General features: G+C 41.7%; 1 pseudogene; it reads left to right on the top strand.

Annotated features, from left to right (window-relative positions):
• Window positions 1–6,096: 6,096 nt before the first annotated feature.
• LOC123082073 (uncharacterized) lies at window positions 6,097–22,457 on the top strand (annotated as a pseudogene).
• Window positions 22,458–25,184: the final 2,727 nt, after the last annotated feature.

Below are 25,184 nucleotides of genomic sequence, written 5' to 3'. Positions count from 1 at the left end.
GGTGCGCCTGCCACGTGGCGGCACCGGAGTGGTCGGGGGCGCCGGCGGACGTGTCCGGTCAGGCGGCGGACATGTCCGTCGGTGGCTGGGAGCTGTTTTTTTTTAGCTAGGGTTTCAGACGGGGGAAGAAGAGATCCGAATGGAGGGGGTATAAATAGGCATAGAGGGAGCTAGGAGAGTCCAAATGAGGTGCGGTTTTCGGCCACGCGATCGTGATCGAACGCTCTAGGACATGGAGCAGAGTTTGGTGGGTTTTGGGCCAAATTGGGGGGGTGTTGGGCTGCAACACACACGAGGCCTTTTCGGTCCCTCGGTTAACCGTTGGAGCATCAAACGAAGTCCAAAAGACACGAAACTTGACAGGCGGTCTACCGGTAGTAAACCAAGGCCGCATGGCAAGTCTCGGTCCAATCCGGAAATGTTTAATCCCCACACACGAAAGAAAGCTAGAAATGACCACCGGAGGAGAACGAAGCGCCGGAATGCAAAACGGACAACGGAGAAAATGCTCAAATGCATGAGATGAACATGTATGCAAATGCAATGCACGAGATGACATGATATGCGATGCACGGAAAACGAAAACAACACAAGGAGACGAAGACCAGAACCCGAGAAATAAATATAAGTTAACGCCGGAAACGGCAAGAGTTGGATACAAATATGGAAAGTATATCTGGGGCGTTACATGTAGCAATCTCAAGAATGTGCAAAAAACATGAGTGGTTTTTCTACCATGCACAGAATATCCTGTACATGGATCCACCGTCCGTTGTTGCTTTAAGATTTATGCGAATTTTTTGTTGTACTAAAAAATTATCTTGTTTCATTCATTTTTTCCTTGTTGCGAAGTGTATCATCATATTTCGGTCAAGTGGCTCGCCACTTAGTTATATGGTGGACCTCCATGCTCACCCACAAAGGGGGGATTGTGCTGTTCAAGGCGGTTCTCTCGGCCATGACTATTTATGACATGCTTTCTCTATATGGATCTACTGCAATGTGCAATGGGTCTTCTAGTGTCAACAAAATCATTAGAGCGTTACTTTTGCGTGGATCTGAAGAAGCCAAGGGCAGCCATCCCCGTGGTCTGGGAGCAAGTGTGTCGACTGACCGAGTTTGGCGGGGTCAGTATACACAATCTTCAGTTGCTTAATCGTGCTCTTCGTCCCTGATGGCTCTGGATGGAGGGAGTGGGTTCGATCAGATCTTGATCCGAGGTGAATGTAACTACTTCAGTGCGAACTCGTGACATTCATGGAACTTTGTCTGTGTAGGCAATTGTGGAATATCTCAGCCAGTGGGCCGCAATTCAGAACATGTCGACATTTACTTCAGAGGTGGATAAATTCTCATGCCATCTCACTGTGGATGGATGATAGTTGCTGAGTTTAGCATACATGGGCTTTGTTTTTGGTTCTCTAATCACTATAGGCAGACAATGCAAATTCCCTGTGCAAGAACATCGCTCCACCCAAGGAGAAATGCTTTTGTTGGTTGGTCATGCATGACAGATTTTGCCCTGCAGACGGGCTGGCAAAGAGAGTCTACTCTTTGCGGCCAAGCCATGAGACTAGAGCTCAGTTGCTCATTGTTGTCCTTTTTCTCACGAGGTTTGGTTTAGGCTTCTGGGTTTTAGGGCCATCGGGTCTTTGATCTCTTCTCCTCTTGACTTGGTCTGTGCATGGTGGTCCTCTGTTTTTGACATAGCAAGTAAATTGTGGCAGTTTCTATTGCGGGCATGAGGAAAATCTGACCTGAAAGGAGCTCTAGAGTCTTTGATAGCATTACCTCCTCTGCTTCTAGAGTTGCCGATCTGGACATTGAGGAGATGAAGGGCCTGTTCGGGAACACTCCGGCTCCCAACTCCGTGGAGCTGAAGTGGCGGAGTGGAGCGGAGCGCAGTTCATTTTGGTGAAGCTGCCATTTTGCCGCTTCGCATTCCAGCGCCGAGCGGAGCGGAGTAGCTGGAGCGGTCCGTTGCCGAACAAGCACGAAATTGTGGGAAATGCCTAGACTCAAGGCAGGTAGGGGAGGAGCAGTTTTTGGTGGTCGGTATTCGAGTTCATTCAATTCCTATTCTTGTAAATCATGCTGCTTTCAAATATTAATGAAAATGAAGGGCATTTTAGGTTGCCCGTTCATAAAAAAACAATTTTTAACAAGGTGTACTATTTGAAGTCGCCAAACCAACGAGTCAATCGTATGTATACATAATTAGAGCAATTCCAACATGGTCCTCAGCACAGTAAAGTAATATAAGACTTTTCCAACTACAAACTTTTTAGTTTTCCATACATATCTTAGATAACACCTACCATGCAAGGTACTTTAGAATTTAAATATGATTTTCTTCCAAATTATAGGCATTATTTTAATATACTAGTTGTTCAAATTTAAATTATATCCATTAAATACCCTAATAATCATTTACTGCCTAAAAATTAACAAATGAATTGCGAGAAATGCATAATTTCTAATGTTGGAAGTTAAATTTAGAAAAAGGTTTGGAGCCTTCGGTATCGATGTAGAAAAAATTGGACCTTAACCATAGCTCAAACCCTAAAATCTAAAATGTTATATCATTGGGCAGCATACGTGCTTGTCTTTTTTTTGCGAGAAGTATATGTTGCACTTGTCACTGGTTTTTTTTGAGGCAAACACACGCTTTTTATTAACTCTGTTGCAAAATGTTTACAGGAATGTTGACTGGATCATAGGGAAGATCGAGCCAAATATGTCTACCAGCTCCTAGAGAAGAGGCGTGCTTTGCGAGGCTATGTGCCTCAAAATTACAAGTTCTACTTTCGAAAGAGAAAAAACAACTTGTAAAAGGTATCATCCTAGACTGAATTTGCTGAATGATCGCCCCATGGAATGCACTGGATCCATTCTTGATTTCTTCCACCAGTCCCTGGCAATCAGTGGCCAAATGGATATTTGAGAGATTAAGATCTGCGGCTAGGGACAGACCTTCTCGGCAAGCCAGTGCTTCCAGAGCAGTCGGATCAGTCATATTAGGTGCCACCAAGACCGATGCCCCTAAGTAATCTCCATGTTCGTTCCTGCTGAAAGCTGCTGCCGCTCCAACGCTGCCATTCCGTGAGAAAGCACCATCAACATTGATCTTTGCATGATTCAAAGAGGGAGGAATCCAGCTCCTTCTCATGTCTCGGATTGATGGTGGCTGCACCTTCTCCTTTCTGGCATTAACCGTCTCTAGCTCGGCCATATAGGATTGCACAAATCAATGGATTTGTTCGGGGCTCTGGAAGATGTTATCATGGATTGCTTTATGCCTCGCCGTCCAGATGGCCCACAATGTGACAATCATCCTCGTAAATTCATCGTGCGACAAGGAATCATGCATGAAGAACAGCCACTGTTTCGCCCTAGGATCACTGCATAAAATCATATGTTCAGCCACATTTGCATCCGATAATGCCCACGTACATCTGGCCACTGTACAGTCCAAAAGTGAGTGGCGCCATGAATCGGCGCATCCACACAGATTACATGTGCTTGATGTCGCCATCTTCCTGTGGTGCAGGACATCTGCCGAAGGTATGGACTGGTGAGCAAAGCGCCAGACGAAAATTTTCAGTTTTGAAGGTACTGGCAATTTCCATAGTTTGGTCCCGTCTTTGCTTCCCCTAAACTAGAAGACCCCGGCACTCTCTCCAGCCAATTCTCACGCCTGATCTTTGTTTCAACAAGCATCCGGTAAGCTGATCTCACACTGAAAATTCCTTTCTTCTCAAAATGCCAAGCCCAAAAATCCTCAACGTTACGTGTGCACAAAGGAATGCTCAAGATCGCCTCTGCATCCATAGGTAAGAAAACTTGGCGTACCAAATCTGTATTCCATGCTGCCTCGGTATAGTTTATAAGCTCATGCACCATTTCAGGTGGGTTCGGGACCAAAGGCATGAGAGGTCTAAGCAGAGGTTCACGCGGAATCCAATTGCTAGTCCAGATAGGAGTTGAACGACCATTCCCAATCCGGCAAGAGACACCCTGCTTGAGAACCTCCCTTCCATCCAGTATAGACCGCCATATTTGTGATGGATTGGAGCCAAGTTCTGCATCAAGAAAAGTGGTTGTGGGAAAATACACCGCTTTTAAAATTCTAGCGCTGAGCGAAGATGGATCATGTAGTAAACGCCATGCTTGTCGTGCCAATAACGCCAAGTTGAAAATCTCAAGATCCCGAAAGCCAAGGCCCCCATATATTTTGGACTTGTCATTACCTGCCATGATACCCAATGTGGCTTTCTTTTCCCTTCTTTGCTTCCCCACCAAAACCCTCGAATCAAAGAGTTTATATGCTCACATAGACCATAAGGTAGTCGGAAACATGCCATAGAATAAACAGGGATAGCCTGAGCCACTGATTTAATAAGAACCTCTTTTCCTCCAGCTGACAGAATTTTTGCAATCCATCCCTTCACCTTATTCCAAATCTTGTCCTTTAGGAATTTGAAAGTGCCATTCTTTGAGTGACCCACATCCGTCGGCATACCCAAATACCTTTCATTCAGAGATTCGTTTGGAACTTGCAATGACAGTTTCACCAATTCCCGAGTATTGTTAGGACAGCCCTTGCTAAAGAAGATAGAAGACTTATCCTTATTAACCCGCTGCCCCAATGCATCACAATATTGGTTCAATAGGTTTGATACCTCATTCGCACCATCAGCACTAGCTTTGAAAAACAGCAGGCTGTCATCGGCAAACAGGAGGTGATTCACCGGCGGAGCCGTTGAAGCCACCTTGATCCCACTTGAATGTGATGACTGATTAGAGTTTAAAAGGCACGAAAGGCCCTCCGCTTGTCACTGGTAAAGACTTATCATGATGAGTAGCCTAAAATCAGGCCGGCTGGTGGGCTAAACGTGCCAGTGGGCTGACCCGTTTCCTTGTTGTGCCGTGCCTGGGCCAGGAGTGTGGCACGAGTGACGGCCCGTGTATTAGGCGTGTCTGGGCCGTGGCGCACTGGCCTGTCTAGCCAGGTTTCTCATTTCAATGGGCCTTTCTGATCGCACGTGGCCTTCTCCCTGTCTCTATAAAAAAGCTCTTCCATTCCTAGCCGTCAGATACAGTGTGCCGGCGTGTGGCGAGTGGCCGACGTACGCGCCGTCGCCTCCTTCCAGATCCGCGGCGAGCCGCCAACGAGGTACCGCTCTTCCCGCCGCACAGCTCTTGCTTCTCGTTTGATGTCTGATCTGTTATGTATGTGTTTCTGTGTGTGTGCCGAATCTTGCCCTAGAGTACTGATGAAATTGTTAGTCGGACCTTCTCTGATACGTTTACGGTTGACTAAAGCTGATTCTAAAGCCCTAGATGAATTTTTATCACTGTCGCGTCCTTCTTGATTGATCTAGTTTCCAATCTGAGTATAAACTTTCTCCGACGGTTCTCTACTCTGAACATTGGACTGAAAACTTAATCTGTGGGTATGTACTCTGCGAGTTGTATACAAGAACACTGATTCATCACGTATTTTTATATGAAGTAAATATGACACTCAAAATGCGACTACTGTTTTTTGTTTACTTGCAAGTGAAGACGTCTCGTTGTGCTTCAGGTGGCATCAAGCAAGGGCAATTCAGTTATTCATGGGAGTCATTAACCAGTGATGACTATCGTTTATACTTGTTGAACTGAAACATCAAATTTAGCTTTTGGTTTCTGGATTTCCGTAATGTCTATTCACCAGAGTTTCTAGCACCCGGCCCAACTTGTATTTCAGAAACTTGTGCGTCCCTTCATTTCACATTTAGCGTTGTTGCATTTCAGGATTCACGGAGTTAATACATCTTTTTCTATTTGCTGCATATGTTCATGTTTCAGTGATCCACGACCCATTTTAGATAGGACTCATTTTATCTCAGGGTCATCCTGGATTTATTTTAGTGGCCCCCGTATAGTAATCTTGTTTGGAACATAATTCGATATTAAACTTCCTTGTTTTAGGAAAACAAAAAAATGATGGAATTGAAATTTGATGCACCGCCGAAAAGCGAGTTACTTGCCCTGAGCAAATATAACGTTAATGGTAAGGATAAAGCAATTACAGTAAGAAATGATACAGTAAGAAATGATTATCCGAAGCCCCCTGTCCCTTGTTTTGAAATCACTGAGGATTTTGATTTGGAAAAGGTTGAGGAGGTATGATAACTATCCATCTGTGTGATATTCCTCTCGCCTTATTTTTTCTTTTCCAGTGCTGACTCCTGACATTCTCTCTTTCAGCTTATGCTAGAAAGGGATATTAAGATCGCCAAGTCCATGGCAAATGACATAATCATCCCAGACCCTGCTCCCAAGGTTTGTGTTACCTTCATTTACATAATTTGATTGATGACTCATTCCATTACATTAGTTGTTTTGTTTAACCCTGTAATATTATAGGGTACTTAAGTCTACTGAAACAATATGTTTGTTGTTGTCATATATGAACCTTGGATAGGAACATGTGGATTCGCATGCCCGAACCATGCTAGCTTTAGATCCCCTTACTTTTCCTTCTCTCCTTGTTGGTGCCTCATGTTTGGTTTTATCTTCAGCGTACACCAACTTGCTTGCGTTACAAGGTTTTGTTGTTTCAATTGTTGTCAGCACCTCCATAGACCAAAAGACAGTTTATTTTGTGGTGTTTTTAGTTGGATAACTGACGCCTTTCACCTTTTTCAATTGTGACGGACTCATCTAGTGGGTGGGTGATGCCTTCTTGGACATATATGCCAAATTGGAGCACATCCTTGTAAAGGATAGTGTCCGGTGCTTCCTCTGATTTTTTGAGAACTGTGAAGGCCAGGGCATGTCATCTTATCTTACCATCAGCGCAGAAACCTTAACCTTCATTGTCAGTTTCAATGCCCTGCGATGTGCAAAAGTCGTATTGGAGGGCATGGCACCTGAGCTCTATGGGATGCACGCCAATCCCAACTGCATAAACAAATATGGATACTTCGTGCTCCATGAAGCTGCTGAAAGGTTCTCTGTTGACATGATCAAGCTGCTTTTACGCCATGGTGCATCAGCCAATGTGCGCACAGTTGGCAATGATGTCATTGAGAATCTACTCCCGCTCCATGTCGCAGTTGAGAATACTTGTCTGCATAAGTATCTAGAGGACAATCTGGAGTACAATCTTTCTCGCAGCCAGAATCATCTGGATTATGTCTACAAGCTTATTCATCTACTGTGTCTACCTGAAATGGTCTGTTTCACTTCCCTCCCAATACGAATTACTACTTTTGCAGCATGACGTAAAGAGTAACTATGGTCATACCATAGACCCCTGATAGGTTATAATGAAATTAGTGATACAAAGTACCGGGCACTCTTTCATCTCAACTTGTCAAAGAAAGTAAAGTTTTCATTTGTTAATCCTTTTTCTCTTACTTCATGTGCAGTGTATGTTCTTATAGTAAAAGATAAATTTTCATCAATAAAATATACAAAAACTGTTGCTAGTAATTACTTTGATAGGAGGAAAAACAGTGATATATAGAATGATTATTCAACATTACTTGCTTCATATGAATGCTAAATGGACTTAGGTTTTTGTTCCTTGTTGTTTTACAGAAGATCTTCTTGGACACAACTAGACTACTTGTAGAGAAAACAAATAATGTACTTCAAGAGCTCTGCAATTACATTGAGGATGGAAAAATCATCCAGTCTGCTGTTCTACTACTGGCTGCTCAAGAGCTGTAACATCCCAAATTTTCAATTTGGAATGTTATACATTAGATCATCATGCATATCATATTTTATTTTGCTTTTGGTTTTGATCCTAGAAAATCCTAAGCAACTCAAGAACTCACAGAGAGAGTTGGGGATTTCATTATTTACATATTTAAGTTTTCTCAAATTTTGTAAACAGGATCATTAGATTTTATTTATTTTATCATCAACTATTTCTATTACAAAAATATAAGAGAGGGAATAAAATGACTTTCTCAAAATATAGAAATATTGAGGATTTAATAAAAAAATCAAATAAGATTTATTTCGGAGTTTTTCGGTATTTTTAATTGAATTTAGGAAAAATACGCGTTTTTCAAAGTTGTATTTTGGGCCCAAATAAATGTTTAATTTATCGGTCTTGATTTTAGAAACCCGGGAAAACTTATTTCATGATTTTTGGAGTCCGTTTAGTATTTCTTTTTATTTTTCTTCCGAGCGTAATTATTAAAAAAAACGAAACCGACTATGGGCCGTACCCGAGCGGGCCTCCGCCCGGGGGAGCCTTTAAATAGCGAGGCACCCGGCGCCCCAGCCCATAACCGCGCCCGCGCCCGAAACCCTAGCCCGCCGCCGCCGCCGCCGGACCCGCCGCCGACTCGCCGGAGTTGCACGCCGCCCGAGGTTCGTCGCCGCCTCGACTTCCATGCCGATTTTTTAAAAAAATAAAAATAAAATATATATATATATATATATATATTTTTCGTCGGTTTTATTTTCGATTTTTTTATTATTTTAATATTATTTTATTATTTTAATCATTTTCGGATTAGGTTAATTAACGATTAATCTGTTCGTCGTTTTTCTTTTTCGTCGGATTTTCCGCGGTTATTTTCTGATCGCGATTTCTGATCCGATTTTCGTTTTAGTAACTTTTCGCTCGTTTATCGGAATCAGGCGATTCAAGCGCGTGGAGTTTCGTCTCGAAACCCTCTTTCCGAATAATCAACTTAAACAAGTTTTTGCTACTGTAAAATTTGACTTAGATCCAGATTATTAGAACGAAGTTGATTTCTTTCGCCGTTTGATTTCTTTTGCTTCGTTCGATTTGATTCTTTTTGCAAACCAGGGTTCTTAAGTTGAACTTCTGGTTAGATCTTCTATTTGAGTTTTACCTGTGCATTAGATGAGTACTTATTGTATGCTTGTTTGTTTGTCTGCGATAGAGTACCCGGAGTGCGCCGCCTGTTACTTCGAATCGTTAGGTTTCGCAGATCATCAGCAAGGCAAGTAACACTTTGATCATACCTTTTCTACAACCCACTTTTATTGCATTAGATCAATCCTCACACATTGCATGATTAGGATCTAATTAAATTGTGGGATGGGAAGTAAATGAGGTAGTACCTATTACCTGTTTATTATCAAACCTTTGGGAGTTATTTCTACGTTTGCTTATTATGCCATGCTATGCTAGTAGACGTGGATTGGGTGAGTGATATCCATGACAGATGTGAGATTGTTAATTAATGGTTTATCTAAGGTGGCAACCTAAACACACATCTGGGTGGATTGAGGCACCTGGGTATTTCAGGACTTGCCTGTTTTTCTTTTGGACCGCCATCCAGTCTTAAAGGGATCATGAGATTATTCATACTAGAAACTTCCGTGTGCAGCCACAAGACATTATGGGCTCTGGCATAGTTGATTAAGTCGTGCGAACTCTTACAGGGTAGACTAGCAGATGTAGGGGAAAGTAGGTGTACCGGTCTATCCATCGTAAGGTGCTAGCGCTTCTGAAAGACTGTGTCTCGGTCATCCGTTTCTCAAACACCGTGTAGTACGAGAAATCCAACGGAGGCGATCGAGTCTTGTGGGGAAACGTGCGCAAACCTCTGCAAAGTGTAATAAACTAATCATGGTTAGTCGAGTCCCCGGTTATGGACATCTTGAGTATCTAGTACCTGGATTATCATGTGAATCTCAACATGTTACTCTAAAGTTAATTTTGTTGGGTTTGTTAAATGATGATGCTTAATTGGGATTGAGAATGCTGTCAACCATTCTGAATGTTTAACAACCACCATGATAGTAATTAAATTTATTCCTTTGAAGTAGGGAAAAATTGGCTTTACACAAAAACTGTAACCATAGAGCATTCCACCAGCCAAATATGCATATAGTATAGTTGTTTTATTCCATTACTCTCTATGTGTTACCTTGCCAGCATATTCCATGTGCTGACCCGTTCTCAGGCTGCAACGTTAATGTTGCAGACTTTTCAGCCGACGATTAAGGAGTTTTTAGGTCGTGGTTCTATACTCAGTGATGCCGTTGGAGTTGATGGACTCACTTATCTTCCAAGCCTTCCGCTGTTATCGTTATTAGATGGCCTTAAGCCATATTTATTGTAATAAGTTCTCTTTTGAGACACTCGATGTAATAAGTGTGTGATTGCTACTATGCTATAAATCCTCCGAGTACTGTGTGGTGTCAGCATTACTGATCCAGGGATGACACCGGAGCACAGAGATCAGACTGTTTGAGGTCTGGTCGCTACAGAGATGGTATCAGAGCACACGCTGACTGTAGGACACGACCACTAAGCTAAAAGACCTAGATCACTACTCACTCTCTTCTCTTCTGACTTCTCATCTTTTCTACTCTTTCGGATGGCGGATGCAAGGAATAAGTTCACACAACCAGATGAAGATACACCCTTTGGACGCCACTTGAAGGAAGTCACTAGATACCTGAACATGGGAGTACCAAGCTTCAGGGGAACCTACAACGCCACTTTACCTGAAGAAGAGCGCTGGATGATTCAAGTTCAAGTTCCAGGAAGGACGTTCATGCCAGTCACTGAGCCCATAGAGTTTTCTTTTGATGCACCAACTTGGAGTCTAGGAAAGAGTATGGCAGCTCACATCGCCATGGGACGCATTGGGGAAGTCTACCGCAAGGATCTCAAGGATACTATCTACCAGATTTGTGGGCGCCGAGATGAACACTGGGAGATGATCAGCACCAGGAAAGATAGATCAATTGCAGCTTTTATCCAGGAATTAAACCAGCACATTCGACGACAGGAGAATCAGATGTGCGCCGACATGATAGATCTGAAGAAGGCTAAGACTAGAATCAAGGAACTGGAGGAAGAACTCAAGGCTACACGTGAAGATTATGAAGAAGAAATTGAAGTATTGGTGGAGAAGAATGACGACCTGATCAAGAAGATTGGAATATTTATGGGAGGCCCGACACCAGTAGATGAAGACGAAGAACCCAAGGAGATTAGCCCGAAAGACTACATCATCATCGACGGCACCGACTCGGAAGCAGATAGTAGCGATGATGACTATGTTGATGAAGCTGGAGCCGATATCATGGAGTCTACAACCGTAGAATATTTCTAGTAGACCACCTCACCAGTAGTAGTAGTCCACCATGTAAATTTAGTAGTCCGAGCACTTTTGCGATAGCTAGATCGATTGTATGCCTTTGTTTGATTGAATGAAGTGAATTGTTTGCTTTTGCCTCATGTGCATATGGGTAGTGTTTTCTCTTTAGACCCCCTCTATTCTTATATCTCATCTTTTCTAAACCCTTAGATGCCTCCGAGACGTGACCCCGGATTTGCCTTTCCGCCGGAGCTCACCCAGTTGATCCAGCAGCAGAACACCTTGATGCAGTTGCTAGTTCAGAATCAGAATCAGGGGAACAACAACAACAACCCACCACCACCACCACCACCTGTGACCACTTAGCCCGTTTTCTTAGGCTGAATCCGCCGGTGTTTTCCAGTAGCACCGAGCCGATAGTAGCAGATGATTGGCTCCGCAAGACAGCTAGGGAGTTGACCACAGCAGGATGCACAGATGCGGAGAAGGTGAAGTTTGCCGCACATCAGTTAGAAGGACCTGCAGCATCATGGTGGGAGAATTTCACAGCCACCTTCCCAGTCGACACTGTCACATGGGACCAGTTTCAGCAGGCTTTTCGTACTGCCCATGTTTCAGCAGGAGCAATGGCCATGAAGAAGCGTGAGTTTCGTAACTTGCGCCAAGGAGGACGGACAGTTGGCCAGTATGTGGAGGAGTTTAGTAAGCTAGCACGTTATGCCCCAGATGACGTTGCTACAGATGCAGTTAAGCAGGAGAAATTCCTGGGAGGACTGAATGATGAGTTGAGTATGCAGTTGATGGTAGCCACCTTCAACAACTACCAGGAGTTGGTAGATCGTGCTCTTATGATTGAAGGGAAGCAGCAGAAAATTGAGAACCGCAAGAGGAAGTATGGACAAGGAAAGTATAATTCAGGAGCTCAGCAGAAGCCACGTTTTACCCCTAGACCGGGAGGACATTTTTAGCATACCCATGGAGTAGGTAGCTCGCACAATCACAATGGCACCAAGAATGGTAATGGGAATGGAGGAAGCAATGGACAGAACCGCAACACCCCATCAACCCCAGCCAAGAGAGATCTGAATCAAGTCACCTGTTTCAAGTGTTCCAAGACCGGACATTATGCCAACGAATGTCCTGAAGGCCAAAACGGCAATGGAAGCTCTGGAAAGAAGCCGAACCCTTTCAACAGGGGACAAGTGAACCACGTTAATGTGGAGGAGGTTGAAGCTCAGCCCGATGCAGTAATAGGTAAGTTTTTGGTTAAGTCATTTACTGCACTCGTTCTTTTTGATACTAGTGCATCGCATTCATACATATCAAGGGGATTTGTGGAAAAGTATAGCCTGCCCACTAGGGTTCTTAAAACACCTATGCTAGTAAGCTCTCCAGGAGCAGAGTACATGGCCGGACAAGGATGTTTTCAAGTGCCATTAAGTATAGGAAGGCATGTTTTCCCAACGGATTTAATTATTCTGGAATCCCAAGGTTTGGATGTAATTCTCGGTATGGATTGGCTGTCGATGTATGAAGGAAACATTGATTGCGCCAGTAAGACAATTTTGCTCACAACGCCAGAAGGAAGAAGGATCAAGTATGTATCCCGACATGCACCAAACAGGACACAAGTAAATTCCTTATCAGGAGTTGTGCAAGAGGAAGTACCAGTGGTAAAGGATTTTCCTAATGTATTTCCCGAAGAGTTGCCAGGCATGCCACCGGATAGAGACATTGAGTTTTTGATTGAGCTTTTGCCCGGCACTGGGCCAATATCGAAGCGACCATATAGGATGCCCGCAAAAGATTTGGTGGGAATTAAGAAGCAGATTAAGGAGTTACTAGATAAAGGTTACATTCGCCCAAGTTCTTCGCCTCTGGGATCACCAGTACTTCTAGTGGAGAATAAGGATGGATCGTTAAGAATGGTTGTTGATTATCGAGGATTGAGCGAAGTAACAATCAAAAACAAGTACCCGCTACCAATGATCAATGATCAGTTTGATCGATTGCAAGGGGCTAAAGTGTTTTCCAAGATCGATTTGCGATCAGGGTACCGTCAGTTGAAGATTTGAGAGCAGGACATACCTAAGACAGCATTCGCCACAAGATATGGACTGTATGAGTATACCGTTATGTCATTTGGACTGACTAACGCACCTGCCTATTTTATGAACATGATGAACAAAGTGTTTATGGAGTTTTTGGATAATCTCGTCGTGTTTTTCATCGATGATATTCTGGTATTCTCAAAGAATGAAGAGGAGCATAAAGAACATTTGCGATTGGTACTTGAGAAGCTCAGAGAACATCAGTTATATGCCAAGTTCAGCAAATGTGAGTTTTGGTTGAAGGAAGTTGGATTCCTCGGACATGTTATATCCGGAGAAGGAATAGCAGTTGACCCCACCAAGGTTATCACTGTGACCAATTGGGAAGCACCAACAACAGTTGGAGAGATCCGGAGTTTTCTGGGACTCGCAGGATACTACCGGAGGTTTATTGAGAACTTCTCAAAGATTGCGAAGCCTATGACGGAGTTGCTGAAGAAGGATACTAAGTTCAAATGGACTGAGGAGTGTGAGGCTAGTTTCCAGGAATTGAAGAAACGTTTGGTTACCTCACCAGTGTTGATTTTGCCAGATCAAACCAAGGATTATGAGGGGTATTGCGACGCTTCACATCGAGGACTTGGAGCAGTGCTTATGCAGGAGGGAAGAGTTGTTTCGTATGCTTCACGACAACTGAAGCCTCACAAATTGAATTATGCCACACATGATTTGGAGTTAGCAGCCGTAGTGCATGCATTGAAGACGTGGAGACATTTCCACATTGGAAATCATTGTGAGGTGTACACGGATCACAAGAGTTTGAAGTACATTTTCACGCAGAAGGAGTTGAACCTCAGACAAAGGAGATGCTTGGAGCTCATCAAGGATTATGATATGAGATTGCATTACCATCCCAGAAAAGCTAATGTAGTAGCTGACGCATTGAGCCGTAAGAGTCATGTCAATACACTAATGACGGGAGAAATACCAAAGGAGTTAGTCGAGGATCTTCGTGAGCTATGTTTGGAGATAGTTCCGAGAGGCTATGTGGCAGCATTGGAGATTCAGTCAACATTGATGGATAAAATCAGAGAGGCTCAGAAATCTGACAAGGAGATTGCTTCTATAAAAGAGAAAATGAGCCAAGGAAAAGCTAAAGGATTTCGTGAGGATGAGCACGACACCCTATGGTTTGAAGACCGTGTTTATGTACCCAATGACCCGGAGATCAGAAAGTTGATTCTGCAAGAGGCAGATGATTCACCGTATTCGATTCACCCAGGAAATACCAAGATGTATTTGGATTTGAAGGATATTTTCTGGTGGACCGGAATGAAGAAGGATATTACGGAGTATGTAGCAGTTTGTGACGTATGTCAGAGAGTAAAGGCAGAGCATCAGAAGCCAGCAGGATTGTTGCAACCATTGCCGATACCCGAATGGAAGTGGGATAAGCTAGGCATGGATTTTATCACGGGATTACCAAGGACTCGTTCAAGCTATGACTCGATTTGGGTTGTAGTTGATCGATTGACGAAGGTAGCTCATTTCATCCCAGTAAAGACCACTTACACCAGTGCTAAGTTGGCAAAGATATACATGACAAGAATCGTATGTCTGCATGGAGTTCTGAGGAGCATCGTATCAGATAGAGGAACCCAGTTTACCTCAAAGTTCTGGAAGCAGTTGCATGAGACTTTGGGTACTAGGCTAGAATTTAGTATAGCTTTTCATCCGCAGACAGATGGACAGACCAAGAGAGTCAATCAGATTTTGGAGGATATGCTGAGAGCTTGTGCGCTAGATTATGGATCTAGTTGGGATGATAATTTGACATATGCAGAGTTCACTTACAATAATAGCTATCAGACCAGTTTGAAGATGGCCCCTTTCGAAGCTTTGTACGGAAGGAGGTGCAGGACACCGTTGTCATGGGACGAAGTTGGAGACCGCCAGTTGTTTGGACCAGATCTGATTAAAGAGTTTGAACATAAGGTGAAGTTGATTCGCGATAGGCTCAAGGTAGCCCAGTCCAGGCAGAAGAGCTACGCAGATTCTAAACGCAAGGAGACAGTTTACGAAGTCGGAGACAGAGCTTATCTTCGAGTATCCCCACTTCGAGGGATTAAGCGCTTTGGAGTTAAGGGGAAGTTAGCGCCACGATTTGTAGGGCCATATCGAGTTTTGGAGCGTATGGGAGAAGTAGCCTACAAGTTGGAATTGCCAGAAGGATTGACAGGAGTTCATGATGTGTTCCACGTTTCTCAGTTGAAGAAGTGTCACGCGGAGATGGCTGACATACCTTTGAGAGACACAGTGCCATTGGAAGCAATTCAGTTGGATAACAATTTGACCTATGAGGAGAAACCAGTCAAGATTCTCGAGTTTGCCAACCGAGTCACTCGCAGCAAGGTTATCAAGTTTTGCAAAGTTTAGTGCAGCCACCACACGGAGGACGAAGCCACCTGGGAGCGAGAGGAAGATTTGCTCAAGGACCACCTCACCTATTTTCTAGCCAACCCGAATCTCGAGGGCGAGATTCATCTTAAGGGGGGTATGTTTGTAACATCCCAAATTTTTAATTTGGAATGTTATACATTAGATCATCGTGCATATCATATTTTATTTTGCTTTTGGTTTTGATCCTAGAAAATCCTAAGCAACTCAAGGACCCACGGAGAGAGTTGGGGATTTCGTTATTTACATATTTGAGTTTTCTCAAATTTTGTAACCAGGATCATTTGATTTTATTTATTTTATCATCAATTATTTCTATTACAAAAATATGAGAGAGGGAATAAAATGACTTTCTCAAAATATAGAAATATTGAGGATTTAATAAAAAATCAAATAAGATTTATTTCGGAGTTTTTCGGTATTTTTAATTGAATTTAGGAAAAATACGCGTTTTTCAAAGTTGTATTTTGGGCCCAAATAAATGTTCACTTTATCGGGCTTGATTTTAAAAACCAGGGAAAATTTATTTCATGATTTTTGAAGTCCGTTTAGTATTTCTTTTTATTTTTCTTCCGAGCATAATTATAAAAAAAACGAAACCGACTATGGGCCGTACCCGAGCGGGACTCCGCCCGGGGGCGCCTTTAAATAGCGAGGCACCCGGCGCCCCAGCCCATAACCGCGCCCACGCCCGAAACCCTAGCCCGCCGCCGGACCCGCCGCCGACTCGCCGGAGTTGCACGCCGCCCGAGATTCGCCGCCGCCTCGACTTCCGTGCCGATTTTTTTTGAAATATATATATATATATTTCGTCGGTTTTATTTTCGATTTTTTTATTATTTTAATATTATTTTATTATTTTAATTATTTTTGGATTAGGTTAATTAATGATTAATCTGTTCGTCGTTTTTCTTTTTCGTCGGATTTTCCGCGGTTATTTTCTGATCGCGATTTCTGATCCGATTTTCGTTTTAGTATAACTTTTCGCTCGTTTATCGAAATCAGGCGATTCAAGCGCCTGGAGTTTCGTCTCGAAACCCTCTTTCCGAATAATCAACTTAAACAAGTTTTTGCTACTGTAAAATTTGACTTAGATCCAGATTACTAGAACGAAGTTGATTTCTTTCGCCGTTTGATTTCTTTTGCTTCGTTCGATTTGATTCTTTTTGCAAACCAGGATTCTTAAGTTGAACTTCTGGTTAGATCTTCTATTTGAGTTTTACCTGTGCATTAGATGAGTACTTATTGTATGCTTGTTTGTTTGTCTGCGATAGAGTACCCGGAGTGCGCCGCCTGTTACTTCGAATCGTTAGGTTTCGCGGATCATCAAAAAGGCAAGTAACACTTTGATCATACCTTTTCTACAACCCACTTTTATTGCATTAGATCAAGCCTCACACATTGCATGATTAGGATCTAATTAAATTGTGGGATGGGAAGTAGATGAGGTAGTACCCATTACCTGTTTATTATCAAACCTTTGGGAGTTATTTCTACGTTTGCTTACTATGCCATGCTATGCTAGTAGACGTGGATTGGGTGAGTGATATCCATGATAGACGTGAGATTGTTAATTAATGGTTTATCTAAGGTGGCAACCTAAACACACATCTGGGTGGATTGAGGCACCTGGGTATTCCAGGACTTGCCTGTTTTTCTTTTGGACCGCCACCCAGACTCAAAGGGATCATGAGATTATTCATACTAAAAACTTCCGTGTGCAGCCACAAGCCATTATGGGCTCTGGCATAGTTGATTAAGTCGTGCGAACTCTTACAGGGTAGACTAGCAGATGTAGGGGAAAGTAGGTGTACCGATCTATCCATCGTAAGGTGCTAGCGCTTCTGAAAGACTATGTCTCGGTCATCCGTTTCTCAAACACCGTGTAGTGCGAGAAATCCAACGGAGGCGATCGAGTCTTGTGGGGAAAAGTGCGCAAACCTCTGCAAAGTGTAATAAACTAATCATGGTTAGCCGTGTCCCCGGTTATGGACATCTTGAGTATCTAGTACCTGGATTATCATGTGAATCTCAACATGTTACTCTAAAGTTAATTTTGTTGGGTTTGTTAAATGATGATGCTTAATTGGGATTGAGAATGCTGTCAACCATTCTCAATGTTTAACAACCACCATGATAGTAATTAAGTTTATTCCTTTGAAGTAGGGAAAAATTGGCTTTACGCAAAAACTGTAACCATAGAGCTTTCCACCAGCCAAATATGCATATAGTATAGTTGTTTCATTCCATTACTCTCTATGTGTTACCTTGCCAGCATATTCCATGTGCTGACCCGTTCTCGGGCTGCAACGTTAATGTTGCAGACTTTTTAGATGACGATTAAGGAGTTTTTAGGTCGTGGTTCTATACTCAGTGATGCCGTTGGAGTTGATGGACTCACTTATCTTCCAAGCCTTCCGCTGTTATCGTTATTAGATGGCCTTAAGCCATATTTATTGTAATAAGTTCTCTTTTGAGACACTCGATGTAATAAGTGTGTGATTGCTACTCTGCTATAAATCCTCCGAGTACTGTGTGGTGTCAGCATTACTGATCCAGGAATGACACCGGAGCACAGAGATTAGACTGTTTGAGGTCTGGTCGCTACAAGAGCAGATCCGTGGGGGCAGTTCTTCCAAGATAAATGATAGTAGTAAGAAAAATGGGTTTGACCTTATCAGTAACTGTATAATGAGGCTTTCATTTTCCTTGAGATGGGAGAAAGGTTCACATGGAATGGCACCGGAGCTTCTGGAGGAAAGGAAGGCACTTACTGATTGCGCATGGCTGCTTGTTGATGTAATTTCCTATGCCGGTGAAAATCTGTCTGCATACATTCAAGCACATTCTGAGGTAAGCATTTTTGTATATTGCGGCTGCAGTGACTCAGATGCCTTTTACTTAATAGTTGTATTTTTACTATTGTCAGTTATGTTGTTTAAAAAAAATACATGCCCTAGTCTTTCTTTTCGTGGAAGCACATTCTGATACTATGTGTGAGAATGCTTTAGTTTGTGAATATTTTTTCAAGAAGCGTATTTCTTTTCTCTTGCTCGATGCTATATATCAATTTAACATTTTCTCTAATATTTTTATCACTAAATTATGTTCTTGTTAATTGAAAAAAATCTCAAACCCAATATGCTACTTAGATTCAGAAAGTTTCCATCCACTTCACATCGGTTTGTTGCTTGAATAGCTGAGTCTTGCTCTAATGTTTAGCCTATGATATAATGCAATGAGATTCAAACCCCTCTTATTTATAAACACTCGGGAAAAGTGATGGCAGGGATAATGAAACAAGAGAAAACAACTGATAGGAGTAAAGCCATTGTCATAGTTATTTTTATGAAATGTTCTATGTCAAAAGTATTAGTAACAAACCAGCCTGTTATTAGTTATCCATATACTCATCCACATCAAATCCCCTGTTTGGCTACTTCTTTCCTTTAATCTTCACCATAAAACAGACAAACAAACTGTAAGAACAGCTTTTGTGCTTTATCTTCTAAGACAGTGCTTGATATTATTATATTGCAAATGAGATTGCTATACGAGTTCATGATAGATACAATTATTGATGATTTCTGCATTGAATTCATACACTACAATTGGAGGAGCATGTTAGTTCCTTTTCCAGTACCATATGCATTTTTGTCATGGAAGTGCGAATCTTACAATGAATACTTAATGCATGCATAAATAGTGAAAACATTGGTGACAGAAACACTCGATTTCCATATTAATATTATCTGACATGAGCATAGTATATTTTCTTGGCTTCACTTATGTCTATTTTCTGGTTTTGTCACTGCCTTGTATCATTTTAGCAGCCATATCAACATCAAGTGTTTGGTTAATGTTGTTGCATGGTGCATGGATACAGAACATGTGCTTGTGTTATTTCTCTTTGTTTATTTTCTGGACGCATGTCAGATGAATTGGTAGAAATGAGCATTTTCATATTCTTATGGTGGCAGTTGTGTGGCATGATTCCCAGCTCCAAAAATTCTAGGTGCTGGAGCTGGGGTATATTAAGGTCGTTGACATGAGCCTTCTTTATTCATGTTAGACTGAAAATTTATGCTTAAGGTACTTTATTTAGCCTACAAACTCCAGGTCCTCCAAGAAACAGGGAGTTGGAGCTCATTACAGTAACTTGTCTGTGGCCCCGGAGGACAGTTCAATGTAGTTCAACAAACAATTCCATATTCTTATGGTGTATGCAATTTATGACTAACCTCTTTAAGTTTGTCTGAACTTCATTTGTATCATATAGCCTGAAGAAATTGACACCTTTCTCTTTGGGAAACCAAAACAAAACAATTAAAGTGATTTGAAATAGTTGGAATTTGAATAACTGTGATGTGTAGTTAAATATACCGAAGGGCGATGCAGTTCTTGACTCTTACATTTGAAGCGCCTAGATCATAACATGTACTCCCTCCGTCCCAAAATTCTTGTCTTAGATTAGCCTAGATACGGATGTATCTAATACTAAAACGTGACTTGATACATCCATATTTAGACAAATCTAAGACAAGAATTTTGGGACGAGGGAGCAGTTAAATACACAGAACTTGTGGAAGCAAACAGATTATGCTTTAAGCTAAATAATATACATTAATCTAGATGAATCTGAATATGTATATTATGTATGTAGTTCATAAAACCTAGTGAATTGAATGCGATATCTCTTTCTGCACACTTATTGCCATCCAACTCATATTGCACAATTGCAGTTTTCTCCTCCAAACAATTCTTTCCATCATCTCGCTGCTTACAATTGGTTATATAGTCGCTACATTGTATATACAGTAGATCTATGTTAGTGATGTATTGCCTTATACAGCAGCTTGTATGTCATGTAGGTGCCCAATGTGGAGGTCTTTCAACACGTTTCATCTATCCTCAAGGAGTATGGATTTTGCCCCACTGGAGATCCCATGGACGCTGTAAACCTGTAATACTCTGTGTATTGCTTCACACAATAATTTACTATGTGAATAAATGGTTATTTTGCTGATTATTTTATTTTGTCTTCCACTTCTTGAAGCCAGCCTTATGACTGCAGAAAGTCAAACGGAGAGTCATGCAAAGGTGTGTCGGGCTCAAGTGATTATTTTTACATGTAACAAACTGAGTCTTAATCTCTCCCCTTCTTTTTAAAATGTATAATAGGGCTTACAGATGCAAACATGGAAGTTATGGAATCGGCCAATCTGGATGCTGCAGAGGAGAAGGTAAAGATAATCAAAACTGGGGTTGATCTTGTTTTGGATAGACTGATGGTGTTCAGCAACGAATGATACTGTGGCAGCAAAAATAAACAAAGCTATAAGAATATCCCTTTCCTTGTTCTTTTTATTTTACTTTACATCAACTTCTTTAAGAATATGTAAAGAAGTTAAAATTTCCTAAATCGACAAATCCCATGAACACTGTCAGATACATAATAGAATCTTCATTAGCCGCGTTTTCTTGATTTCTGACTGTGCTCATCTTTCCCTAATCTTGAGCTCAGGTCACAACTGTTGGAATTGACAGTCTCTCCCTTACGGCACGGCAGCACACCAAACAAACACAGGTAACCCATTATACGTTAATACTGATTTTGGTTTAGCAGTACCAAGCAGCTTTGCCTACACAAATGGGTTATTAACTAGAGCACAAAGTGATGGTTTTGGTGCTGCAAAGCTGGGCAGCTTTGTAGTAGCGAATTCAGCCATATTCATAGAGTACAAGCATTCGTGTTCTAATGTACTTTGGCTACTGAACCTGGACAGGTTTAAGCTGCTTCTATTGCCTTATTAAATGAGCTACAAAACATCTAAATTCCGGCCTAGAATACCTAGTGTGTTTTCACACACATGTATAGAAACTAGGAGTACATGTATAGAACTAAATTCTAGCTTTGAGTTGGCTCCAAATACACATCACCTATTGCAATGGCACGACATTCCAACTATTCATCTCTGCATCCTAATGTGTTTCCCATTAGTTTTTTTACCAAAGAATAGGGGGTAAATGCAATAAAAAGTAGTCTTAATTAGCTTAATAAAATAGCTGAAATGTGTAGGTTCCAAGTAACATCAACATTGGGACTTCACCAAGGGGGCTTGCACGCACATTATTGTTATTTCCAGATCTGTTGCATCTGAAATTTATTTGGTGCCTGTGAGAAAAGATTCTGATAGAAGAAGATGCAGTGTAATATGATTGTTGGAGGCAGTAACAAAGCATGCTTCAGTTGCGAGTTTGTGCCATGCATTGTGCTGGTTCAACAGCTTGTTATGTTGCTTAAGCATGCTACTTAATTACTACACTGCAGTAACATCATTCATATCTAATGAAACACCAATGTTGTGTATTGGTCAACATAATACTCCCTCCGTAAACTAATATAAGAGTGTTTAGATCACTATTTTAGTGATCTAAATGCTCTTATATTAGTTTACAGAGGGAGTATTACAGAGGGAGTACTCAAGCGAGAGGTGCTGGCTGGAAGTATGGATGTTTCTATTTATTTTTTATGATGTACCTCTAATGAACTATGTGACAGGCTGTGAGAAAGAAAGCAGGCGGAGGATGGGATCCCACATATACAAAGAGAAGTTTCTTCCCATACTGGAGATCAGTGTTACAAGATCGGGTTCCTTTGAAGGTGTATCCAGCCTATGCAAGCTCAGGTCTATCACTGAGTAACTCAATAGTCAATGGATCTACTCAAACTCCAAATGATAAACTTGGTCCAGTCCGGAGAATCTCGCCACTTACAAGCAATAATCAACCGAGAAGGTGCTTTATAATGGCTGCTAGTGGTGCAATCAGGCTCTTGAAGGTGCTAAAGTAGAGTAGAAAGGTATGTCAGGAGTTTTGTCTCCCTCTCCCAACTTTTCTGAACATGCCCCACATAAACACATGGGAAGAAAGAATTTTCATGATGCACCTTTAACTAGTAAGATTATTCGTTGCTAATCCATTAAGGATTTGGTTATTTGCTCGATAGGGTTAGGTATTCTATTGTTGTGTCTTTTTCCCCGCTGTTGTAAGTTTCTAGTCTCTAGGTTCTTCTACTTCATGGGCTACGCCAAGCTTGGGTATGTTTGCTTGCTTAGCAATGAGCAACCCTACTGTTATTTATTTCCCCCAAGCGGTCCATGTGCAGATAATTATTTAGATGATAGTGACATCTAAATCCTTGTGGAGAAGCAATATATGTCCACATGATTTCTTGTACAGTACGTATGTTTTTGTTTTCTTAGGGAATTCTCAACCCTGTGAAATATACAACACATTTGATCCTATGGATATGATGGTATTGATCAACCAAACACCCCACACTTGTTAATGCAGTGGGTAGTTCGTCAGTGCTTAACGTGGTGTTGCTCCCTTTAACTAAACCATGTTAAAGCTGCACTCGTAACAAGCAGCTTCTATTGATGCTCACAGGCATGGAGTTCTTTTTACGATCATTTTTTTACATGGAGTTAGTAGTGTTGAAGTGCTTCTTTAATCTCCTGCACACATAAACATGCATTTGTCTTTAGTTATCTCTACTATTACATGGGATTCTGCTATCATTGTAATGGTTGCTTCAACTCCCTCATTCCCCTCCCGCAAACATGGAGTTTTTTTTTTACAATCATTTTTTTGACATGAAGTTAGTAGTGTTGAAGTGCTTCTTCAATCTCCCGCACACATAAACATGCCTTTTTCTTCAGTTATCTCTACTATTAAACGGGAGTCTACTGTCATCGTAATGGTTACTTCAACTCCCTCGTTCCCCTCCTGCAGATTTTCTTTACTGTACATCCCCATTCCATCTCCGGTTTATAGGGAAAGAAACAGAAAAAGAGCCTCCACCCACGCACACACGTCTCCCCTCTGCAATCCCCAACGGCCGCTCAACCAATCGCAAAACCAAGCCCCTGAAACATACGCACACACATCTCCCTCCCGGCTCCCGCGATCTACCCCCGTTGTCTTCTGCCTTCGAGTCCTCCCAGCCAGGCAACGGTGAGACAGTGGAGAGCTCGTGGAATACATCATGTCGCTGGGTTTTTTGCTGCTGGAGCCTGGATGGATAACTTTTGGGATTTGTTTGTGTGCGCGCAGATTGATGAGAATGTGCAGAGGGAGTGTCAGCTCCAGCAAGTCATTAGCAACCTAATAGTAATATCATACGATTCAATGAGGTAACATTACAAGATCTTGATTCGTCAGTCGCTTGATAATCTTGTCAATTCTCGATTACATTACATTAGTGAAATTGAATGTTATGAAGTATGAACTCTGAACTACTCTGTGTCACTGTGTGTACTATCCAGAAAGTACTTTTTGGAAATAAATGGCGATTAGATTTTTAAACGTTTGGATCATCAATGCACCTGCAAATATACATGTAGGGATGGATGCCAAGATTTTTACTCAAGTGAAGTTTTGTTGCATTCAACGTAAAATGTGTTCCTTAGTTAAATTAGCAGCATGTATGTATGTTTCTTTTAGGCAGCTCACACACATGCTTATATTGTTAGTTGCACAAATTTAGCAGTTCATATTTAGTGTCCAGGTATTGATACTTCATAGAACAGAGCTGGCACTGAACCTACAGAAAAAGGTACAAAAGACCTTATATTTTGACCTTATCAAACAATCCCATATGCATCGTTTCACTGCCAAATTGACCAGACATCTTTTATCAGATTCTCATAGCTTTTCACGATTTTCAAGTTACTGGATTAACCTTTCTTGCATTCAAGGTGTTCCATTCTTAGACAAAACTCCCAACAGTTGGTTAATGATAGCTTTCTTGATTTATTTTTCAGCCAGTAAATTTAATCTATGTAAGATGCTTGTTTATTTCTATCATGGACGAACACGATGGTGGTGGTATTCCTGGAGCGGTGTGCGGCGTCGGAGGACGCTGTGTACAACGAGCCAGGGTGTTGCTCGCCTGCCTCCACGTCCCAGCCACAAGTTAGGAAGAGAGGGTCTTTCTTGCCGGCCTCTGGTTGACTTGACGGTGAAGAGAGCTTCTAGTGGTGTGGTTTCTGCATCTGCAAACTGACCCTTTAAGACTCCCGCTGCGGCCTCCCTATCACAACCTTAACCTCGGGTTATAAAATTAATCCAAGCCAACTTTATTTCATTGTTAGCATCATCGATGATCAATTGATCCTTCTGTTGTCTCAATGATGAACATGATGCATGTATTCTTGCTATCACCGTGATGGCAACAATAGGCTATGATGTCGTGATGGATTTTTCTATCCATGGTAACAGTTAACCCATATCTTAGATAGACAGGCTAAGCCTCCAAGTCTTATTTGTATCAAAAATTAGGATAAATATTCATATTGACATTTAAAACGCTATATGAATTGGAGTGGCACATAACTTTTAAGTTGACATGACATATGCACTTGTGAAATATTTTCCTTAGGTATCACATTAATCTTTACTTGAATGAATCGGATGGTATGTCTGGTTAGCTATCTCAAAACCAACAAATGTGTGCTTGAATACCATTTAGTAGCTCCTTGGGTACCCAATGGGCTTTAGCGATTGACAAAGACAT

The sequence above is a fragment of the Triticum aestivum genome, chromosome 4A, assembly GCF_018294505.1.
Source record: "Triticum aestivum cultivar Chinese Spring chromosome 4A, IWGSC CS RefSeq v2.1, whole genome shotgun sequence".
Taxonomy (NCBI): domain Eukaryota; kingdom Viridiplantae; phylum Streptophyta; class Magnoliopsida; order Poales; family Poaceae; genus Triticum; species Triticum aestivum.
Note: the sequence above shows the minus strand (reverse complement) of the source record. Positions and strands in the feature narration are given on the sequence as shown.